The following is a 20,997-nucleotide window of genomic DNA, read 5'->3' on the forward strand; positions in this document are numbered from 1 at the left end:
AATCCCAGCCCTCATGGAGTTTGCCTTTCAGCAGAAGGAGATGAACGAGAATAAACACAACGACTTTAAGGTATATAGCGTGCTGGAGGGCGATGCATTCTACGGGGGACAGGCTGGTAAGCGGATCAGGACCACAGGTGGGGTTGCATCATGAGTTTTAAAGTGGCCTACACATCCCTCACTGAAGAGGCAATATTGGAGCAAAAGCTGGAAGGATGCGAAGGTGAGAGCCGAGTGGACGTCAGGGAGAAGGCCCTCAGGTGGAAGTGACCAGGCAGGTTCCAGAAGGAGCAGGACTGCCAGTGTGGCTGGGGCAGAATGGGGAGGGGGAGACAGAGGAGAGAACAGAGATGACAGAAGGACTCCATGACCCCTGGGGTCTGGATCCTTGCAGCAGCTGGTTCCACTCTGAGTGAGGAGGGAGCACTGGGGCACTGAGCAGAGAAGAGGGTGATCTGACTGAGGTTTTCACAAGACCAGCTGGTGGCTGGGCTGAGTTAGACTGTGGGGCACCTGTGCAGGCTGTTGGAGAATCAGGGAGCCAGGCAGGGGTGGGGCTGGGCCAGGCGGGGAGCAGCGAGGTGGGGTTCCAGCAGAACATGGTGCATGGGAGGCTGAGAGAAGTCCCAGAGGAAGCCAGGGATTCTGGCCCAAGCAACTGAAAGGAGTGAGTCTCCAGCAACTGAGACAGGACATGAAGCGCATTTCAGGAGAAAAGCTGGGCGTTTGAGATATCTGTAGGATGTGTGGGTGGAGCTGAGGCAGAGGTGAGGAGCGAGGTGGAAATGTGGACAGAAGCTTACTCGGGGGTCTTCAGTGCAGAGGCAGCATCCCAAGCACAGTCTGAAGGAGGTGTATGGGGAGCAAGCTGAGCTGAGGGAGGGAGACAGGCAGAGATGGGCAGGAGGAGGGGCAGACACCTGAGGACTGGAGCCAGCTCAGGGGGTCAAGGTGACCACGGTGGGGCGGATAGAAACTCGGCCAGAGCGGAGTTAGGAGAGACTGGGAGTAAGAAATAGGAGACAGAAACCACAGACACACTGGGAGCGTCAGGGGCAGCAGAGAAGGGGGTGCTTGCAGGACAGAAGGGGTAGCAGCGTGCCTGCCCACTGCTGGGTGGCCCAGGAGGCATGGACGTCACTGCTGAAATCTCAGAGGTCAGTTGGAGCCTGGCTTCAGGGCAGGGGGGTGCAGTGGTGAGGACAGGGGTGCAGGATGGGCAGGCGAGGAGCCAGGGCCCTCAGGCGCGTGGTCACTACAGTGAGTCTGTCCAGAGTCTGTCTCCGGCTGCGCTCAGCGGCACTGGCCACACGTGGGGTCAGTAAGATTTTTGCCAAAGGAGAACCAGGGAGCAAGAGGAGGCCCAGGGGTGGTTGTAGTGACCACAGTGATGGCCGTGGAGCATGAGCTGGGGGACACGAGGGGCAAGGGACAGTGGAAGGTTGTGGGACTCATGGCTCAGAGGTCCTGGTGGGTCAAGCAGTCGAGGGGGAGTGAACGGCAGTGGGGGGCAGAGAGCAGGGTTGTTGGGGCTGTGGGAGTGGGTGCTGTGTATTTGGCCTAAAGGGGACAGAGGAGGGAGCAGCTGAGGGGCAGAGATGGGACCATCGCAGGAGAGAAGGTGGGGACAGCAGAAGAAGTTGTTGGGAAGATGGTCTGCGTTGACTCTGAAATCACAACAGTTACACAGGAGTGCGTTGAGAAGACAGTAACCCAGGAGCTGAAAAGTCCCAGAACCGACAGGGGGCGGGGCCTGGGTCAGTGGACACTGGAAATCAGAGTGGCAGGCAATGGAGGCACCAGTTCAGAGCTGGGACATGTGGGAGGAGGGATGGGATCAAGGAGGTCCACGGGTGTGGACAAGGCCGGCAGCCATCGTGACAGCTGAATGGCCCCGGAATGCTGTAGGGTTGGTGCTGAGGTCTTGAGGGAGCTGTCTGGGGCACTGTGGCTGGGGGCACTGTGGCTGTAGCCACTGTTCCGCCATCCTGGGAAGGAGAACCTCCCCCGCCATGATGGTGGGGTCAGCTGGGCCCCCACAGCTCCTAGAGAGGATTCCCTTCACCCCCACCAGGCACGTGTGTGACGCTGAGCTTCACTGTCTGGAGTCTGGAGGACAGATAGCTTTTTCCTACCATGAACAACCCAGTAAAGTGCTGAATTAGCTCCTTCAGACTGCGGGTGCCCCTCTCTGCTGCACTGAGGACCTGCCAGAGGGTGGTCCCAGCCACTCCAGCTCCTGGAGGAGGGCTGAAGGATGCCCCCCTTCCCTACTCTTACCGGTAGGGTGGCTTCCAGACCTGGGCCTTGGAAGTCGCCTGCGAAAGCTGCTCCTCCCTCAGCCAGCCCCTCCGTCCTTCCTTGCCTCAATCCTTCCCCTCTAGTCAGTCGAGTGATGTTGAATCTCTTCTACACAAATGCGGAGGGTGCCTCCCCTCCCCTCCCAGCCCAACCTCTAGCCTACCACTTCCCCTCGGTCTCCCTGCTCCTTCTTCCCCAGCAGGGCTCAGACTTCCCCTCACACCCTCCTGGCCGGCCCAGCCTCCTGCGTCCTGAACAGGTCACTCCTGCCAGACCTTGGAACAACTGTCCTCTCATCCAGCACGCTCCCCCTGGAGAGCCACCACTGCTCACTGAGAACCACCCGTCTCCATCTGACTGTCGTCCCTCCGCCCACCTGTGCCCCCATGCCTGTCTCCTCTCTCTGTCCTGCTCTGTCCTCGGCACTGTCTGATCCGTGTGTACCTCAGTGATTTATCCTGTTTATTTTCTGTCCCCCCAGCAAGGAGGCAACTCCTTCCAGACAGGAGATTTTGTCCATGGCACTCAGCACCGTGTCTTCAGGTGCACCATGGGGCGGGCACTTTTTTGTTATTGTGGTAAAGTATACATAACATAAAAGGTTTCATTGTAACCATTTTCAAGTGTACAATTCAGTGACATAAATAATATTTGCAATGTTGTACAACAACCACTACTATTTCCAAAACCCTTTTGACACCCTAAAAACAACTCCATACCCATTAAGCAACAACCCCCCATTTCCTCTCCTCCCAGTCCTTGGTGACTTCTCTAATCTACTTTCTGTCTCTACGGATTTGCCTGTTTTGTTTATTTCATATAAGTGGAATCGTACGATCTTTGTCCTTTTGTGACGGGCTTATTTCACTCAACCTTATGTCCTCAAGGCTCATCCATATGGTAGCAGGTATCACATTTCACTTGTGGCTGAGTAATATTCCATTATAAGCACATGCCACCTTTTGTGTATCTGATCACCTGTTGATGGACGCTTGGGTTGTTTCCACATTCTGGCTGTTGTGAGTAATGCTGCTACAAACATTCATGTACAAACATCTTTTGAGTCCCAGGTTTTTATTCTTTTGGGTCTCTTGAGAAACACCAAACTGTTTTCCACAGCAGCTGCCCCATTTTACATTCCCACCAGCAGTGCACAAGGATGCCAATTTCTCCACATTCCCACCAACACTTATTTTTTTCCATTTTCTTTTTTCTTAACTAATAGTCATTCTAGTGGCTATGAAGTGGTATCTTGCTGTGGTTTTAATTTGCATCCTTCTAATGACCAATGATGTTGGGCATCTTTTCATGTGCTTATTGGCCATTCATATGTCTTCTTTGGAGAAATGTCTATTCAAATCCTTTGCCCATTTTTTAATTGGGTTTTTGTTTTTTGTTGTCGGGTTGTAGGAGTTCTTTATATACCCAGGATATTAACCCCTTGTCAGATATATGATTTGCAAATGTTCTCTCCCATTACGTGGGTTGTTTTTTCATTCTCTCAATAGTGTTCTTTGATACACAAAAGTTTTTAATTTTGATGAAGTCAAATTTATTTTTTTTCTTTTGTTGATCTTGCTTTGGGTGTCATATCTAAGAATCCATTGCCAAATCCAAGGTCATGAATATTTTCCCCTATGCTTTTTCCCAAGAGTTTTATAATTTTAGATCTTAATTTAGTTCTTTGCTCCATTTTGAGTTAAATTTTGTATGTGTGTGAAGTGGAGATCCAGCTTTATTCAGGCATCAAGTTCTTTAAACCATTTTTGCTCTATTTCCTCCCTTCAAGCTCACAACAACCCTAGGAAGCAGGTTCTGTCCACTCTCAGATGAAGAAACTCAAGTCCAGGGAGGTCAAAAGCTTGTCTTGGGTCACACAGTGGCCAGTGAGTGACAGGGCTAGTGCTTAGACTGTGTGTTGGACCCCTGAACCCCCAGACTCTGCCACCTCTGGAGGCAAGGCCATGGGTGAGAGAATGAGAATGGGGGGCGGTCCTGGGCAGGTGGTCAGAGGGGCTGGGGGTGACGTTTCAGCAGAGGAGGGAGGAGCATTGCAGTTGTGTCCGCTGTCTGTGTGGTGTCCCAGAGCTGCGTGTGGGCCTTGTAAGAGAGGAGGGGCTCACAGCTGGGCACACCGGGCAGGGAGAGCCAGCCTGACATGGCCGGCTGCCCTTCACTGCAGGCGACAGGCAGGGTGTAATTCTTGGTGGGTACAGAGCTGTTGGGCCACTGGAGCACAGGTTGGTGACGGGGGGGAAAGCCCCTCACTGGATGTGTGATTGGAGGGGCCATGAGCCAGGTCCCAGGAGGGACCCCCCCAGCACAGCGGCAAAGCCCCAGGTGCTTCTCTGTGTCTAGTCCCCCCAGATGGCCTCAGCAGCCAGGAGAGCCCCAAGCCCTGCAGGAGAGCAGGGCCTCTCAGAGCCCCTCCTTCCCCAGGAAGGGCTTCAGGTGCCACCTGGCTCTTTGCTGCTGCTAGGCCTCCTGTCCCCTCGGCCCTGGGCCTCCTGCAAAGGTGAGTGTCCCCTCTCATCCATCTGATGAGGCAACAGGGTGGGGTCTATACCTGAAGCTGCAGGTCTAGACCACTTTTCGATGGAGAACCCCACCCACACCCTCCATCAAGCCCCATCCAGAGGAGGTCCCAGGGCAACACCTCCCCGCAGTGGAGACCAGCAGGAGCTGGGGGCTGGGCACGGTGGGGGGCTGCCCTGCCCTCCCTTCAGGTGATGCTGTGGCCAAAGGTCTGGACACCTTGGGCTGGTGGAGGCAGCCTGCTAGCTGCCGGCAGGCAATGATTAATTCAGCCTTGAGGGAGTTTCAGGGTTCTGGCCAGCCAGGATCTGAGAGGGAGGCAGCGTGGGGCGGCACCCAGCAGGCCTCTGTTCTCAAGGGTGGCAAAGGTCAGTGCTTGATAAGCCTGATAAGATTTTATGGACTTTGTTCTCGGGGTGGGCCGCAGCACGCTGCTCCCCAGGTCCTGCGAGCGGCTTTTCCTGGCTGAACAGAGGCATGGCTTCTGACCTGTCTGGGGAGAAACTTAAGCTAATAATTAACCGGATTATGAATGCAGTGACTTTCTTTGTCTTCTATTTTTAATTGTGGTAACATATATGTAACATAAAATTTACCATCTTAACCATTTTTAAGTGCACAGTTCAGAGGCATTAAGCACATTCACATTGTTGTGCAGCCATCACCACCATCCTTCTCCAGAACTTTCCATCTCCCCAAACTGAAACTCTGTCCCCATTAAACATTAACTCCCCCTGCCCTCCCCCAGCCCCTGGCCCCCGCCATCCTTTCTGTCTCTGTGAATGTAACTGCTGGAGGGACCTCATATGAGTGTGATACTGGCCCTGATACTGGCTCCCCTGCATTGAACCCAGCAAATATGGGTTGAAACCAGAAGCCCTCATCCCCTTCCCCGGCTGCTCCAACTTACAGTCATGTACATAGTAGTTTTTTAAACCTTGTATTGCTGAACTTCACAAGGCAAAAAGAAGTTACAAACCGTTAGAGCCCATGTGGCCTCATGATAACATTTTGGCTAGTTTCAGGTCCTTTGAAGTTTCTTACAGGGAAACTGATGTCCAGAGAATATCAAGAAGCTGAAGCTTCTCAGACCCCAACTCCTCGGCTTCCTGGCACCAGAATCCACCACCCACCATGGAGGCAGACAACCAAGAACATCCACCTGCAGATTTCCTTATCTCCTCCTCCTGCCTGCAAGCAGCCTCACAAGGCCAAATGCAGGCTGGTGGGAAAGCAATGACCAGCAAGGTCACAGGCCCCCCTCCCTACAAGCAGCCCCATTCCTCACAGCCTTTAAAACCCCTTGCCTCTCATCTTTCTGGGAGACAACAGGAATTTGAGTGCTCACTCTTCTCTCCTGGCTGATGTTACCCGAAATAAGAACCCTTTCCTTGCCATAAGCTGGGCATTCCAGTTTTATTTGGCCCCCATGTGGCAGGTAAAGAACCTGTGTTTGTGTCTGGTAACAAGCGGAATCACACAGGATTTGTCCTTTTGTGACTGGTTTATTTCACTCAGCATGATGTCCTCAAGGTTCCTCCACATGGTAGCATAAATTTCCTTCCTTTTTAAGGCTGAGTAATATTTCTTTGTCTCATTTTAAAAGCCAGTGTAAACCTTTCTTTCTTTGGCTGTGCCAGACCTCTTGGTAGATTAGGTGACCGAGGGGAAGCGTTTGACCAGCAGGCTCCTGGGGAAGGAGCCCTTCTCTGGATCTCTGGGGGAGACTGGACAGGGCATTCCTGCAGGAACTTTGAACACAAGGGGACAGAGGGCTTGGTCTGGTTTTTATGGAGACAGAGTGTCAAACGGCCTTGCTCGCGGGAGGTGTCAGAAATGGGGCTGAGTGCAGGAGATGCCTCAGAGTCCAGTCTACAGGCATCAGTTAGGACAGCCGTGGGCCGCATGGAACAGAAACTCACAGGGGAGGAGTTCCCACCTCATGAAGCTCTGGAAGCAGGCTCACGGCTGGTCCCAGGCCTGGGACCACGAGTCAGGCTCCTTCTCTTCCCTTGCTCCTCTAGCCTCAGTGAGTGGTTTCCATCCTCATGTGCACATCATTCCTAGACCCCCAGGCCCTGTGTCTACATCCATGCAGGACAAAGAGGGAGGGAGACTGAGAGCAAAAGGCTGTACCAACTCCATCCATCTTCTTCACCAGGAACACTGTGGCTTCATGTAAACTCACCCAGCCAGCTTCCTCTTCCCTCTCATTGGCCAAGACCCTGTCCCATGGTCACATCCTAGGAAATCAAGCTCTATAGGAAGGCACTTAACTAACCCACACAAAGTGGGTTCTGTTGGTGAGGAAGAAGGGCAGAATGGGTCTTGGGTCGGCAACTGGCAGGGCCTGCCACATCAGTTCCATTCGGGACCTCTTGGAGGCTCTGGGACATGAACTATGTTGGAAGGAGAGGGGTAGATGCTGAAGGTGTGGCTGATACCAGTTCAACACAAGGTTGACATAGGGGAAGCCATATTGTAGAAAACAAACCATATTGTAACTTTGAATGACCTCGGATTAACTAACCCAGACATGCTCTGTAGATTTCCTGGCCCCTCTCAGCTGCTATAAATTGATAACTTTGTTATTTTGAGTTCCTTAGGAATGTGATGACCCCCAGGCAGAGAGTCAGTGCTGACAGTCATCATCAACGACAACTGAAAGATCAGGGTATAGACCATTGCTCCAGTCTCTGATGCATATCCAGTAAAACAATGGACTACAAGGAACTAAGACCAGATGCCTCCACCACCTGGAGACCAGCCCCTATATAACTGGCCTGTAGTCTCTGTTCTGTAAGGTGACTCTTTCCAACATTAGTCAGCCATCTTCCCCTTGCTGGCAAGCTGTGGTAAAGTCCTTTCTCTCCTACCACCTTGCCTCTCAACTATTGGCAAGTGTTGCAGTGAGCAGACGACCCCCCTTGGGCGGTAACCTTTGGTGCTGCCCCTCAAGAGAAACAGTCAAAGGCAAGAGGGACCAGGCCAGCAGGGGGGTGGTATGGGTGTCAGTGTTGGGGCAGGGGAGGAAGGGAAGAACAGAGGAAGTGGTTGGAGGAGAGCATGTTACTGAGGGTACTTCAGGCAGAGGATAGGGGAGATGGGGTGAGGGGATTTTTAGCCACTGCCCTGAGCATGGAACTTTGGCAGAGGGAGAAAAACTGAAAGTTTTTTCAAGGAAAATGTTGCTCTGTGATGGGAGAACCTCGTATCACCCCTTTGGAGATGCTGATGCACAGACTAACACTGCTTTTTGAGACTTACGGAACTGAGCTGATGATTTCTGGATGTGACTGTGGCCCTGAGTCATGAGGCTGTTCAGATTAATGTGGGTTCTGTAGGGGGATCCTTGGGGATTTGGGACCTAAATTTGATCATCGGCCACACCTTTAAGTGAAGTCATCCTTCCCCTAAGCCAGGGAACCGGATTTTGATGCAAATTCACTAGATGTGAGCCATGGTGGTCCCTGGAATACAGTCAAGGTCAAGGAGACTGGTGGGCTGGGAATCCTAAATTTTTGGGAGAACAGACTTGTGATGGAGCGTCTTTGGTCATGGAATTTAGGCTGGACACACGGTTGATTCCCTTAGAGGTGAGTGTGGCCCCATGAGTAAGTGGCCAAGAGGGTGAGTGTTAGGGCCATGTGCAAATCCTGGTCTTGCCCTTGGAGGGAAGGGGGCCCTTGTGCCTCGCTTTTCTCTCGTCCCACAGGCTGGTGGTAACACAGTCACCCAGACCAGGCTAACAATGGGAAGGGGAGCTGGGTCCCTGCCCTCAGAGCCATGTGTGAGCCCTGCCACTGCTCATGCCCAGAGTGTTTCCATCTTGTTTAAGATGCTGTCAGGATCCATCACAGCCACTGAGCTGATGGCCCGGCTACCACAGGGCTGCGGGAGTCGGGCACACAGACAGAACAAAGCTTACCCAGCACAGGGTGTGTTCACCAAATTACAGCTGATGAAAGACTCCCTTATGAAGTCAAAAACTGGAATTAATGTTTTTAAAACATCCTTAGTGAGGTATAGTTTATATACCATAAATCTGCCCATTTAAATTGTATAACTCAATGGTTCTTAGCGTATTCATAGAATTGTACAGCCATCACCACAGTCAGTTCTAGAACATTTCATTGCTCCAAAAAGAAGCTCCCTACCCTTTCACAGTCATCCCCATTGCTTCTCCTCCCAGCCCCTGGCACCCTCTAATCACTTTCTATCTCTATGGCTTTGCCTGTTCTGGACATTTCATATAAATAGAGTGGTACATTTGTCCTTCTGGGTCTGACTGCTTTCACTGAACGTAATGTCTTCAAGATTGCTCCATACTGTAACATGTATCAGTGCTTCATTCCTTTTTGTGGCTGAATGATATTCCATTGTATGGATAAACCACATTCTGTGTATCCATTCACCAGCTGACATTTAAGCTTTTTGCGCTTTTCAGCTATTATGAATAATGCTGCTATGCACATTTGTGTAGAAGGTTTTGTGTGAATGTTGTATTTTCATTTCCCTTGGGCAGATACCTCAGAGTTAATTACTAAGTCAGATGGTAACACCATGTTTAACATTTTGAGGGACTGCCAACCTGTTTTCCAAAGTGGCTGCACCACTTTCCATTCCCACCATTGGTGTATGAGAGCTCTAATTTCTCCACATCCTCATCAAAACTTGTTGTTGTCCATCCTTTTTATTGTAGCCATCCTACTGGGTGTAAAGTGGTATCATATTATGGGGTGTTTAAAAAATAGACTTTATTTTTTAGAGCAGTTTTAGATTTACAGAAAAATTTCCCAGAAAGTATAGAGAGTTTTTGTACCCCTACACCCACCCCCCAGTTGCCCCTACTATTAATACCATGCATTAGTGTGGTACGTTTCTTACAACAGATGAACCAATATTGATACACGGTTATCAACTAAAGTCCAGAATTTACATTAGGGTTCACTCTTGTCATTGTACAATCTGTGGGTTTGGATAAATGTCTAGCGTCTCGTGTCCACTGTTACAGTCTCAAGCAGAGCAGTTTCACTGCCATAAAACTCTCCTGTGCTCCACCTACTCATCGCTCCCTCCTCCTGAAACCCTGTAGCCACTGACCTTTTTACTCTCTCCTTGCTTTTCCCTTTTCCGGAATGTTGTATAGTTGGAATCATACAATATGTAGCCTTTTCAGACTGACTTCTTTCATTTAACAATATGCAATTAAGATTCTTCCTTCTTTTCATGGCCTGACAGCTCATTTCTTTTTATCACTGATTAACACTCCTTTGTATAGGAGTACCACAGTTTGTTTATCCATTCACCTATTGAAGAACACCTCCCTCCAAGTTTTAGTAACTATGAATAAAGCTGCTGTAAACATCTATATGCAGGTTTTTGTGTGGATGTAAGTTTTCAACTCCTATGGTTAAATATCGAGAGTGCAATCAGCAATTTTCCAGCAATTTTGCTGGATTGTATGGTAAGGCTATGTTTAGCTTTATTAGAAACTGCCAAACTGTCTTCCAAAGTGGCTGTACCATTCTGCAATCCCGCCAGCAATGAATGAGCCTTCCTGTTGCTCCACATCCTCACTAGCGTTTGGTGGTGTCTGTGTTCTGGATCTTAGTCATTCCAATAGGTGTTTCGTGGAATCCCATTGCTTTAATCTGTAGCATGTGATGACATATGATTCTGAGCATCTTTTCATTTGCTTATTTGCCATCTGAATATCTTCTTCAGTGAGGTGTCCAGAACTTTTGACCATTTTTTAAGCAGGTGGTTTATTTTCTTATTGTTGAGTCTTGAAAGCTCTTTGCATATTTTAGAGAGCAGTCCTTTATCACATACATCCTTTGCAAATATTTTCTGCTAATCTCTGCTTGTCTTTTCACTCTCTTAACAGTGTCTGTGCAGAGCAGAAGTTTTTTATTTTAATTAAATCAATTTTTCCTTTCATGGATGATGCTTTTGGTGTTATATCTAAAATGTCACCGCCAAACCCAAGGTCACCTAGGGTATCTTCTGAAAATTTCATTGTTTTGCATTTTACGTTTAGGTCTATGATCCATTTTGAGTTAATTTTTGTGAAAGGTGAAAGTCTTTGTCTAGATTTTTTTCCTCATGTAGATGTCTGATTGTTCTAGCACCATTTGTTGAAAAGACTATCCTCCACTGAATTGCCTTTATTCCTTTGTCAAGGAGGAGTGGACTATATGTGTGTGGGTCCATATCTGGGCTCTATATTTTGTTCTGTTGATCTATTTGTCTAGTCTTTGCCAATACCACACTGTCCTGCTCACGTCCCTTTCTAGGAAGTCTTGAAGCCAGGTGGTCTCATCCCTCTGGCTCTGTTCTTATTCACTATTATGTTGGCTATATCGGGGTCTTTTACCTTGCCATGTAAACTTTAGAATAAGTTTGTCCATATCCACAAAATAACTTGCTGGAATTTTTATTGGGATTGCATTGAACCTATAGATCAATTTGGGAAGAATCTTAATAATATTGGGCCTTTCTATTCGTGGAATATCTCTCCATTTTTTTAGATTTTTGATTTCTTCAGAGCTTTGTAGGTTTGATCATGTAGATCTTGCACATATTTTGTTAGATTTATACTTCAGTATTTCACCTTTTTTGGTGCTGGTGTAAATGATGTTATGTTTTCATTTCAAATTCCAATTGTTCATTGCTGGTATATAGAAAAGCAGCAATTTTTTTTGTATATTAAGCTTGTATTCCACAACCTTGCTATAATTGCTTATTCCAGGAGTTTTTCGTTCTTTGGAATTTTCTACATAGACAATCATGTCACGTGAGAAAAAAAGCATTTGTTTCTTCCTTCCCAATCTGCCTGCCCTTTGTTGCCTTTTCTAGTCTTATTGTACAGGCTGAGGCTTCTTTTGTCGAATAGCCTTGTCTTGCTCCTGATCTTAACAGGGAAGCATCTAGTTTCTCACCATTAAGTATGATGTTAGTGGTAGGTTTTTTGCAGATATTCTTTACTAAATTGAGGAAATTCCCCTTTATTCCTAGTTTACTGAGAGTTTATCATGAATTGGTGCTGGGTTTTGTCAAATACTTTTTCTGCATCTATTGATATGTTGATGTGATTTTTTCTTCCTTAGTCGGTAGACGTGATGGATTACACTAATTGATTTTTTAATGTTAAGTCAGCCGTGCAGACCTGGGATAAATCTCATTTGGTTGTGGTGTGTAATTCATTTTACACATCAATTACGTCAGATTCATTTTGCTAATATTTTGTTGAAAGGTTTTGTACTGTGTCTGTGCATCTATGTATCTTTGTATCTGTGGTCTGTTATTTTCCTTTCTTGTTATGTCTTTGCCTGGTTTGGTATTAAGGTAATGCTGGCTTCATAGTATAAGTTAGGAAGTGTTCCCTCTGTTTCAATTTTCTGGAAGAGGTTGTAGACAACTGTTATTGTTTCTTGTTTAATGTTTGGTAGAATTCACTAGTGAACACATCTGGACCCGGTACTTTCTATTTTGGAAAGGTATTAATTGGTGATTCAATTTCTTTAATAGATACAGGCATATTCATATTATCTACTTCTTGTGTGAGTTTTGGTAGATTGTGTCTTTCAAGGAATTGGTCCATTTTATCTGAGTTATCAAATTTGTGGGCATACAGTTGTTCATATCCTTCTAATGTCCTTTAATATCCTTTTAATGTTCATGGGATCTATAGTGATGATCCCTTTTTCATTTCTGATATCAGTAATTTGTACTCTTTTTAAAAAATTATGTAGGGGCCGGCCTGGTGGTGCAGTGGTTAAGTTTGCACGTTCCACTTCAGCAGCCTGGGGTTCGCAGGTTCTGATTCCAGGTGCGGACATGGCACTGCTCAGCAAGCCATGCTGTGGTAGGTGTCCCATGTATAAAGTAGAGGAAGATGGGCACAGAAGTTAGCTCAGGGCTAATCTTCCTCAAAAAAAAAAATTATCTCTTTTTTTCTTGGTTCACCTGGAGAGAGGCTTATGAATTTTATTGATCGTTTCAAAGAACTAGCTTTTCATTCTCTGATTTTTCTCTATTAACTTCCTGCTTTCAGTTTCGTTGATTTTTGCTCTAATTTTTATTCTTTCTTTTCTTCTGCTTACTTTGGATCTAATTTGCTTTTCTTTTTCTAGTTTCTTAGGGTAGAAGCTTATATTATTGATTTTAGAGCATTCTTCTTTTCTAATATATGCATTCAGTGCTGCCAATTTCCCTCTTAGCACTGCTTTAGACGAATCCCATAAATTCTAAGTTGTATTTTTATTTTCACTTAGTTAAAAATATTTTAAAATTTCGCATAGACTTCTTCTTTGATCATTGTGTTATTTGGAAGTATGGTGTTTAATCTCCAAATATTTTACAATTTTCTAGCTATCTTTCTGTTATTGATTTCTAGTTTAATTCCACTGAGGTCTGAGAACAGACATTATATGATTTCTATTCTTTCAAATTTGTTAAGGTGCGTTTATGGCCCAGAATGTGGTCTATCTTGGTGAATGTTCCATATGAGCTTGAGAGGAAAGTGTATTCTGCTGATGTCGGGTGAAGTAATCAATAAATGTCAATTAGATTGATGGAGCTGAGTTCAACCATGTCCTGACTGATTTCCTGTCTGCTGGATCTGCCAGTTACTGACAGGTGGGTGGTGAAGTCTCCAAATATAACGGTGTGTTCATCTACTTCTCCTTGCAATTCTATCAGTTTCTTCCTCACGCATTTGACGTCCTGTTATTAGGTGCATACACGATAGGGATTGTTATGTCTTCCTGGAGAACTGATCCTTTCACCATTATGTATGTCCCTCTTTATCCCTGATGATTTTCCTTGCTCTAAAATCTGCTTTGTCTGAAATTAATAAAGCTACTCCAGTTTTCTTTTTTTTCCAGTTTTATTGAGACATAATTGACATACAACACTGTTAAGTTTAAAGTGTACAGCGTAATGATTTGACTTACATATATTGTGAAGTGATCACCACAACACATTTAGTTAACATCCATCATCTCATACAGATACAAAAAGAAAAGAAAAGAAAAATCTTTTAAAGATTTTTTTTCCGTTGTGATGAGAACGCTTAGGATTTACTCTCCTAGCAGCTTTCCTATATCCCATAAGCAGTGTCAACCATAGTCCTCGTGCTGTGCATCACATCCCCAGCTCCAACTCATCTCATAACTACGAGCCTGAACTTTTGACCGCCTTCACCCAGCCAGTTTTCTTTCTCTATTATTATTATTATTTTATTTTATCAAAGTCAAGCTGGTTTGTAACATTGTATAATTTCAGGTGTACATTATTACATATGGGTTTCTGTATAGACTGCATCGTGCTCACTACCAATAGTCTAGATTTTATCCGTCACCATGCATATGTGCCCTTTTACCCCTTTGCCCAACCCCCAACTCTCTTCCCCCGGTAACCACCAATCTGTTCTCTTTGTCCACGTATTTGTTTATCTTCCACACGTGAGTGAAATCATACGGGGTTTGTCTTTCTCTGTGTGGCTTGTTTCGCTTAACATAATTCTCTCAAGGTCCATCCATGTTGTTGCAAATGGGACGATTTTGTCTTTTTTTAAGGCTGAGTAGTATTCCGTTGTATGTATATATACCATATCTTCTTTATCCAATCATCCGTCGATGGGTGCTTGGGTTGTTTGTGTGTCTTAGCTATAGTGGGTAAGGCTGCAATGAACATAAGGGTGCGTAGATCATTTAGTATTGTTGATTTCAAGTTCTTTGGATAAATACCCAGTGGTGGAATAGCTGAGTCATATGGTATTTCTATTTGTAATTTTTTGAGAAATCTCCATACTGTTTTCCATAGTAGCTACACCAGTTTGCATTCCCACCAGCAGTGTGTGAGGATTCCTTTTTCTCCACATCCTCTCCAATACTTGTTATTTTGCATCTTATTAATTATAGCCATTTGGATGGGTGTGAAGTGATATCTCATTGTAGTTTCGACTTGCATTTCCCTAATAATTACTGATGTTGAACATCTTTTCATGTGCCTATTGGCCATCTGTATATCTTCTTTGGAAAAATGTCTGTTCATATCCTCTGCTTTCCTTTTTCTTTCTTCTTCTTCTTTTTTTTTTTTTTGCTGAGGAAGATTAGACTTGAGCTAGCAAGCTAACATCTGTGCCAGTCTTCCTCCACTTTATATGTAGGTTGCTGCCACAGCATGGCTGATGAGTGGTGTAGGTCCACACCCAGGATCCAAACCTGTGAACCTGAGCCACCGAAGTAGAGCACGCCAAGCTCAACCACTATGCCACAGGGCCAGCCTCAACCTCTGCCCATTTTTTGATCAGGTCGTTTGTCTTTTTGTTGCTGAGTTGTATGATTTCTTTGTATATCTTGGAGATTAACCTCTTGTTGGATATATGATTTGTAAATATTTTCTCCCAGTTGATGGGTTGTCTTTTCATTTTGTTCATGGTTTCCTTCGCCTTCCAAAACTTCTTAGTCTGATGTAGTCCCATTTGCTTATTTTTTCTTTTGTTTCCTGTGCCTGAGTATACCTGGTATTTGAAAAGATGCCAGAGAGTGATCTCAAAGAATGTACTGCCTATGTTTTCTTCTAGAGTTTTACGGTTTCAGGTCTTAGATTCACGTCTTTAATCCATTTTGAGTTAATTTTTGTGTTTGGTGTAAGATAATGGTCTACTTTCATTCTTTTACATGTGGCTGTCCAGTTTTCCCAACACCATTTGTTGAAGAGATTTTCCTTTCTCCATTGTATGTTCTTGGTGCCTTCGTCAAAGATTAGCTGTCCGTAGATGTATGATTTTATTTCTGGGCTTTCAATTCTGTTCTATTGATCTGTGTGCCTGTTTTTGTGCCAGTACCATGCTGTTTTGATTACTACAGCTTTGCAGTATATGTTTAAGTCAAGGATTGTGATACCTCCAGCTTTGTTCTTTTTTCTCAGGATTGCTTTGGCTATTTGGGATCTTTTGTTGTTCCACATGAACTTTAGGATTCTTTGTTCTATTTCCATGAAGAAGGTCATTGGGATTCTGATTGGGATTGCATTGAATCTGTAGATTGCTTTAGGTAATATGAACATTTTAACTATGTTTGTTCTTCCAATCTGTGAGCGTGGAATATCTTTCCATTTCTTTATGTCATCATCGATTTCTTTCAATAATGTCTTATAGTTTCATTGTATAGATCTTTCACCTCCTTGGTTAAGTTTATTCCTAGATATTGGTTGTGATTGTAAATGAGATTGTATTCCCAACTTCTCTTTCTGTTAGTTCATTATTAGTGTATAGAAATGCAACTGATTTTTTAAAGTTGATTTTGTACCTGCAACTTTGCTGTAGTTGTTGATTATTTCTAATAGCTTTCCGGTGGATTCTTTAGGGTTTTCTGTATATAGAATCATGTTACCTGCAAGCAGTAAGAGTTTCGCTTCTTCAGTGCCAGTTTGGATTCCTTTCGTTTCTTTTTCTTGCCCAACTGCTCTATCCAAAACCTCCAGTACTGTGTTGAATAAGAGTGGTGAGAGCGGACTCCCTTGTCTTGTTCCTGTTCTCAGAGAGATAGCTTTCAGCTTTTCCCTGTTGAGTATGATGTTGGCTGTGGGTTTGTCATATATGGCCTTTTATTTTGTTGAGATGCTTTCTTTCTATACCCATTTTATTGAGGTTTTTTATCATAAATCCATGTTAGATCTTGTCAAATGCTTTCTCTGCATCTAGTGAGATGATCATGTGATTTTTATTCCTCATTTTGTTAATGTGGTGTATCACATTGATTGATTTGTGGATGTTGAACCATCCCTGTGTCCCTGGTATAAATCCCACTTGATTATGGTGTATGATCCTTTTAATGTATTTCTGCATTTAATTTGCCAATATTTTGTTGAGTATTTTTGAATGTATGTTCATCAGCAATATCAGCCTGTAATTTCCTTCTTTATGTCGTCTTTGTCTGCTTTTGGGATCAGGGTGATGTTGGCCTCATAGAAAGTTTTAGAAATTTTTCGGTCTTCTGCAACGTTTTGGAATACTTTGAGAAGAATAGGTATTAAATCTTCTTTGAACATTTGATAGAATTCTCCGGAGAAGCCATCTGGTCCTGAGCTTTTGTTTTCTGGGAGGTTTTTGATTACTGTTTCAATCTCTTTACTTATGATTGGTCTATTCAAATTTATATTTCTTCTTGATTCAGTTGTGGGAGGTTGTTTGAGTCTAAGAATTTATCCATTTCTTCTAGGTTATCCAATTTGTTGATGTATAATTTTTCATAGTATTTTCTTATAACCCTTTGTCTTTCTGTGGTATCCATTGTAATTTCTCCTTCTTCATTTCTAATTTTATTTATTTGAGCCTTCTGTCTTTTTTTCTTAGTGAGTCTGGCTAAAGGTTTGTCAGTTTTGTTTATCTTCTCAAAGAACCAGCTCTTAGTTTTATTGATCATTTCTATTGTTTTTTTTTAGTCTCTATTGCATTTATTTCTGCTCTAATTTTTATTATTTCCCTCCTTCTGCTGGCTTTTAACTTTATTTTTCTTTTTCTAATTCTATTAGGTGTAGTTTAAGATTAGTTATTTGAGATTTTTCTTCTTTGTTGAGGTGGGCCTGTATTGTTATGAATTTTCCTCTTAAGACTACTTTTGCTCCCTCCAATAAGAGTTGGTATGTTGTGTTTTCATTTTCATTTGTTTCCAGGTATTTTTTTATTTCTCCTTTGATTTCTTCACTAACCCAATGGTTGGTCAGTAACAAGTTGCTTAGTCACCTCATATTTTTGACTATCCTAGCCTTTTTCTTGTAGTTGATTTCTAGTTTCATAGCACTGTGGTTGGAAAAGATGCTTGATATGGTTTCAATCTTCTTAAATATCCAGTTTTCTTTTGACTAGTGTCAACATGGCATATCTTTCTCAATCCCATTATTTTTAACCACTCTGTGTCTTTACATCTAATGTGGGTTTCTTGTGGACAACATAGAGTTGGGTCATGTTTTCTATCCCCTCTGATAGTCCTTCTCTTTTAATCAGTGTATTTTAGTCATTTACATTTAAAGTGATTATTGATATAGTTGGATTAATATTTATAGTATTTGTAACAGTTTTCTATTGGATGCCTTTGTCTTTGTTTCTTTTTTGGTCTTCCACTCTTTTTCTGCCTTCTCTGCTTTTGAGTGTTTTATGTGATTCTGATTTGTCTCCTCTATTAGCACAGCAAGAATACTTCTTTTTAAATGCTTTAGTGGTTGCCTTAGTGTTTGCAATCTACCTTTACAATGAATCTAAACTTTCTTTCAAATAATACTATCCCACGTCACAGGCAGTTCAAGTACCTTATAACAGAGTATTCCCAACTCTTCCTCCCCATCCCTTATAACATTGCCATCACACATTTCCACAAGCTGTAATCATCCAACATATGGCTATTATTATTTTGAACAAACTGATAGGTCAGTTAAGTATAAGAAAAATAAAATATTTTATTTTACTTTCTTGTATTCATTTACTAAAGCTATTTCTTTATGTAGATCTGAACTTTGACCTATATCATTTTTCTTCTCTCTGAAGAACTTCTCTTAACATTTCTGGCAGGGCTTGCTTACTGGTGACAAATTCCCTGAATTTTCATTTGTATGAGAAATTCTTTATTTCTCCTTCACTTCTGAAGTACAGTCATGAGTCACTTAACAATGGGGATATGTTCTGAGAATGTGACGTCAGGCAATTTCGTCATTGTACAAACAGCATGGACTGCACTTACACAAACCTAGATGGTACGGCTACTACACACCTAGGTTCTGTGGCACTGATCTCATGGGACCACTGTCATATATGCTGTCTGTCACTGACTGACATGTCGTTACGCAGGGCATGAATGTATAATTTCAATGGATACAAAATTCAAGGTTGGTGGGTTTTTTCTTTTGATAGTTTAAATATTTCATTCCACTGTCTTCTTACTTGCACGGTTTCTGAAGAGAAGTCTGAAGTAATTCTTATCCTTATTCCTCTATTGGTAAGCTGGGGGGGAGGGGGCGGGTTCCCCTTGCTTCTTTCAAAATTCCTCTTTGAGTTGTCAACTTAAAAAGCAAATTTGCCTACTAGTTTACCTCAAAACGAGTTTATTTGAAAATAGCCAAAAGAATTGTAATTCAGGATGTACATGCTATGGCAAACCATAGCCAAATCTACAGAACAAATGAGGGGAGCTGCGGTTATAGAGAAGGGGGAGAGGGAGGGGCTCTTCTAAAGGAAAGTCCGTTAGCGAGAGTAACAGTTCAGCATGGCAACAGCTCCTCATTGGCTGAGCTGTGGCATTTCTCACTGGCTGAGCTGCAGTGTTTCTCATTGGTGGGGCAGTGGCATTTCTGATTGGCTGGGCTGCGGCCTTTCTCATTGGCTGAGCTGCAGCATCTCTCATTGGCTGGGCTGTAGCATTTCTCATTGGCTAAGCTGCAGTGTTTCTCATTTGCTGAACTGTGGCATTTCTGATTGGCTGGGCTGTGGCATCTCTCATTGGCTGGGCTGTTGCTGGGTGGGGAGAGAATCTTCCTTTAGTAGTAAAGCCACTGTACTTCCCATCTGAGAGGCAAGGTCCTCTCTTCCCCTTTGGAGTAATTGATGATGTGTGATGGGGGTGAGCTCCCCCTGCAGGCCTTCCCCATCCAGTTTAGCTGAGGTTTCTTTGCTAATTTCCACAGAGTGAGACAGGAAGACTAGCAAAGGCTGGGGCTGGATATGCTCCTTCCCCCAGGTAGGTTAGGCTCTGTTAAAATCCATGTTGGCTACCCAGAGGGAACACCATGTGAAGACACTGGAAGAACACAACTATCTACAGGCCAGAAAAGCCTTAGAAGAAATCAGCACTGCTGACACCTTGACGTCAAACTTCTAAAGACTAAGAGATGAGACATCTGTCTCCAAAACTCCCAGTGTAGAATAGGAACAGAGCCACTACAGTGAAAACCCTCATTCGGAGCAAAGGGAATGAGAACCACCCAGGACACCTGGCCAGCTCCTGCTGGGTAGGAACAGCAAAGACCCTCCTGTTACACTGATTTTTGGATGTCAAGCCAATCTTGCACTGCTGGGATAAATCCCATTTAGTCCTGCTCAGTTTATAATTCTTTTTATATGTTAATGGATTTTGTGCGCTGGTAGTTTATTGAGGATTTTTTGTGTCTATATTTATCAAGGATGTTGGTCTTTAGTTTTTCTGTGATATATTTGCCTGGTTTTGGTATCAGAGTAATATGGCCTCATAGAAGGAGCTGGGAAGCATTCCCTCTATTTATACTTTTTGCAAGAGAGTGTGAAAGATTGCTAGTAATTCTTCTTTAAATGTTTGATAGAATCACCAGTGATGCCATCTAGGCCTGGGCTTGTCTTTGTAGGAAGTGTTTTGATTATGAATTCAATCTCCTTATTTGTTATATATCAATTCAGATTTTTAATTTCTTTTGAGCCAGTTTCAGTAGTTGTGTCTTTCTAGGGATTTGTCCATCTCGTCTAAGTTATCTAATCTGTTGGCATACAGGGGAGTGTGTCAGCTGTAGGTCCACCTTTGTCCTCTCCTTATGCACTCCTCCAGATAAAGGTTGTGGAGTCTTCGAATGGTTTTTCTCTGAGATCAGGATGTAAAGTGGAATGCCTAGAACAGGGGAAGAAGGACTCTGCTCAGGGCTCACAAAGTACTCAGGAACTAGGTTTTTCAAAGGCAGGAGGACCAAGGGAGGGGAACCTCAAAGCAAGAGTGGGTGACATTGAAGGCACAGTCAGGAAGACTCCAGAGAGACCACGCTAGCAGCTGCCATGAAGGCAGAACTTGGGAGTGTGGAAGAAATAATCAAAGATTTTCAGGAAGTTTTGTTGGGCAGTAAAACTCTTGTGGGAGGGACCTTGGAGGAAATTCACAATGCAGTCTAAATTATTTGTTAAATATTTCCAATTTATACCTTTGGAAGTGGCCCTGCTCAGAGGCTAAACCTCGTAGACGACACAAATCCAGATGAGCAGGTGTTGCCTGCCACATGGGCTCTGCACCCCTTCCCTTCTCTTACTTTCTTTTTCTCACCTGCTCGTTCCCTTCCCTCCCCTCCCCCTCTCCTGGCCGTCATCCCCAGCCATACCCTCTCTCTGCTCCCAGCCTCCTCTCCTCGTCCCCATGATTCCAT

The sequence above is a fragment of the Equus quagga genome, chromosome 17 (assembly GCF_021613505.1).
Source record: "Equus quagga isolate Etosha38 chromosome 17, UCLA_HA_Equagga_1.0, whole genome shotgun sequence".
Taxonomy (NCBI): Eukaryota; Metazoa; Chordata; class Mammalia; order Perissodactyla; family Equidae; genus Equus; species Equus quagga.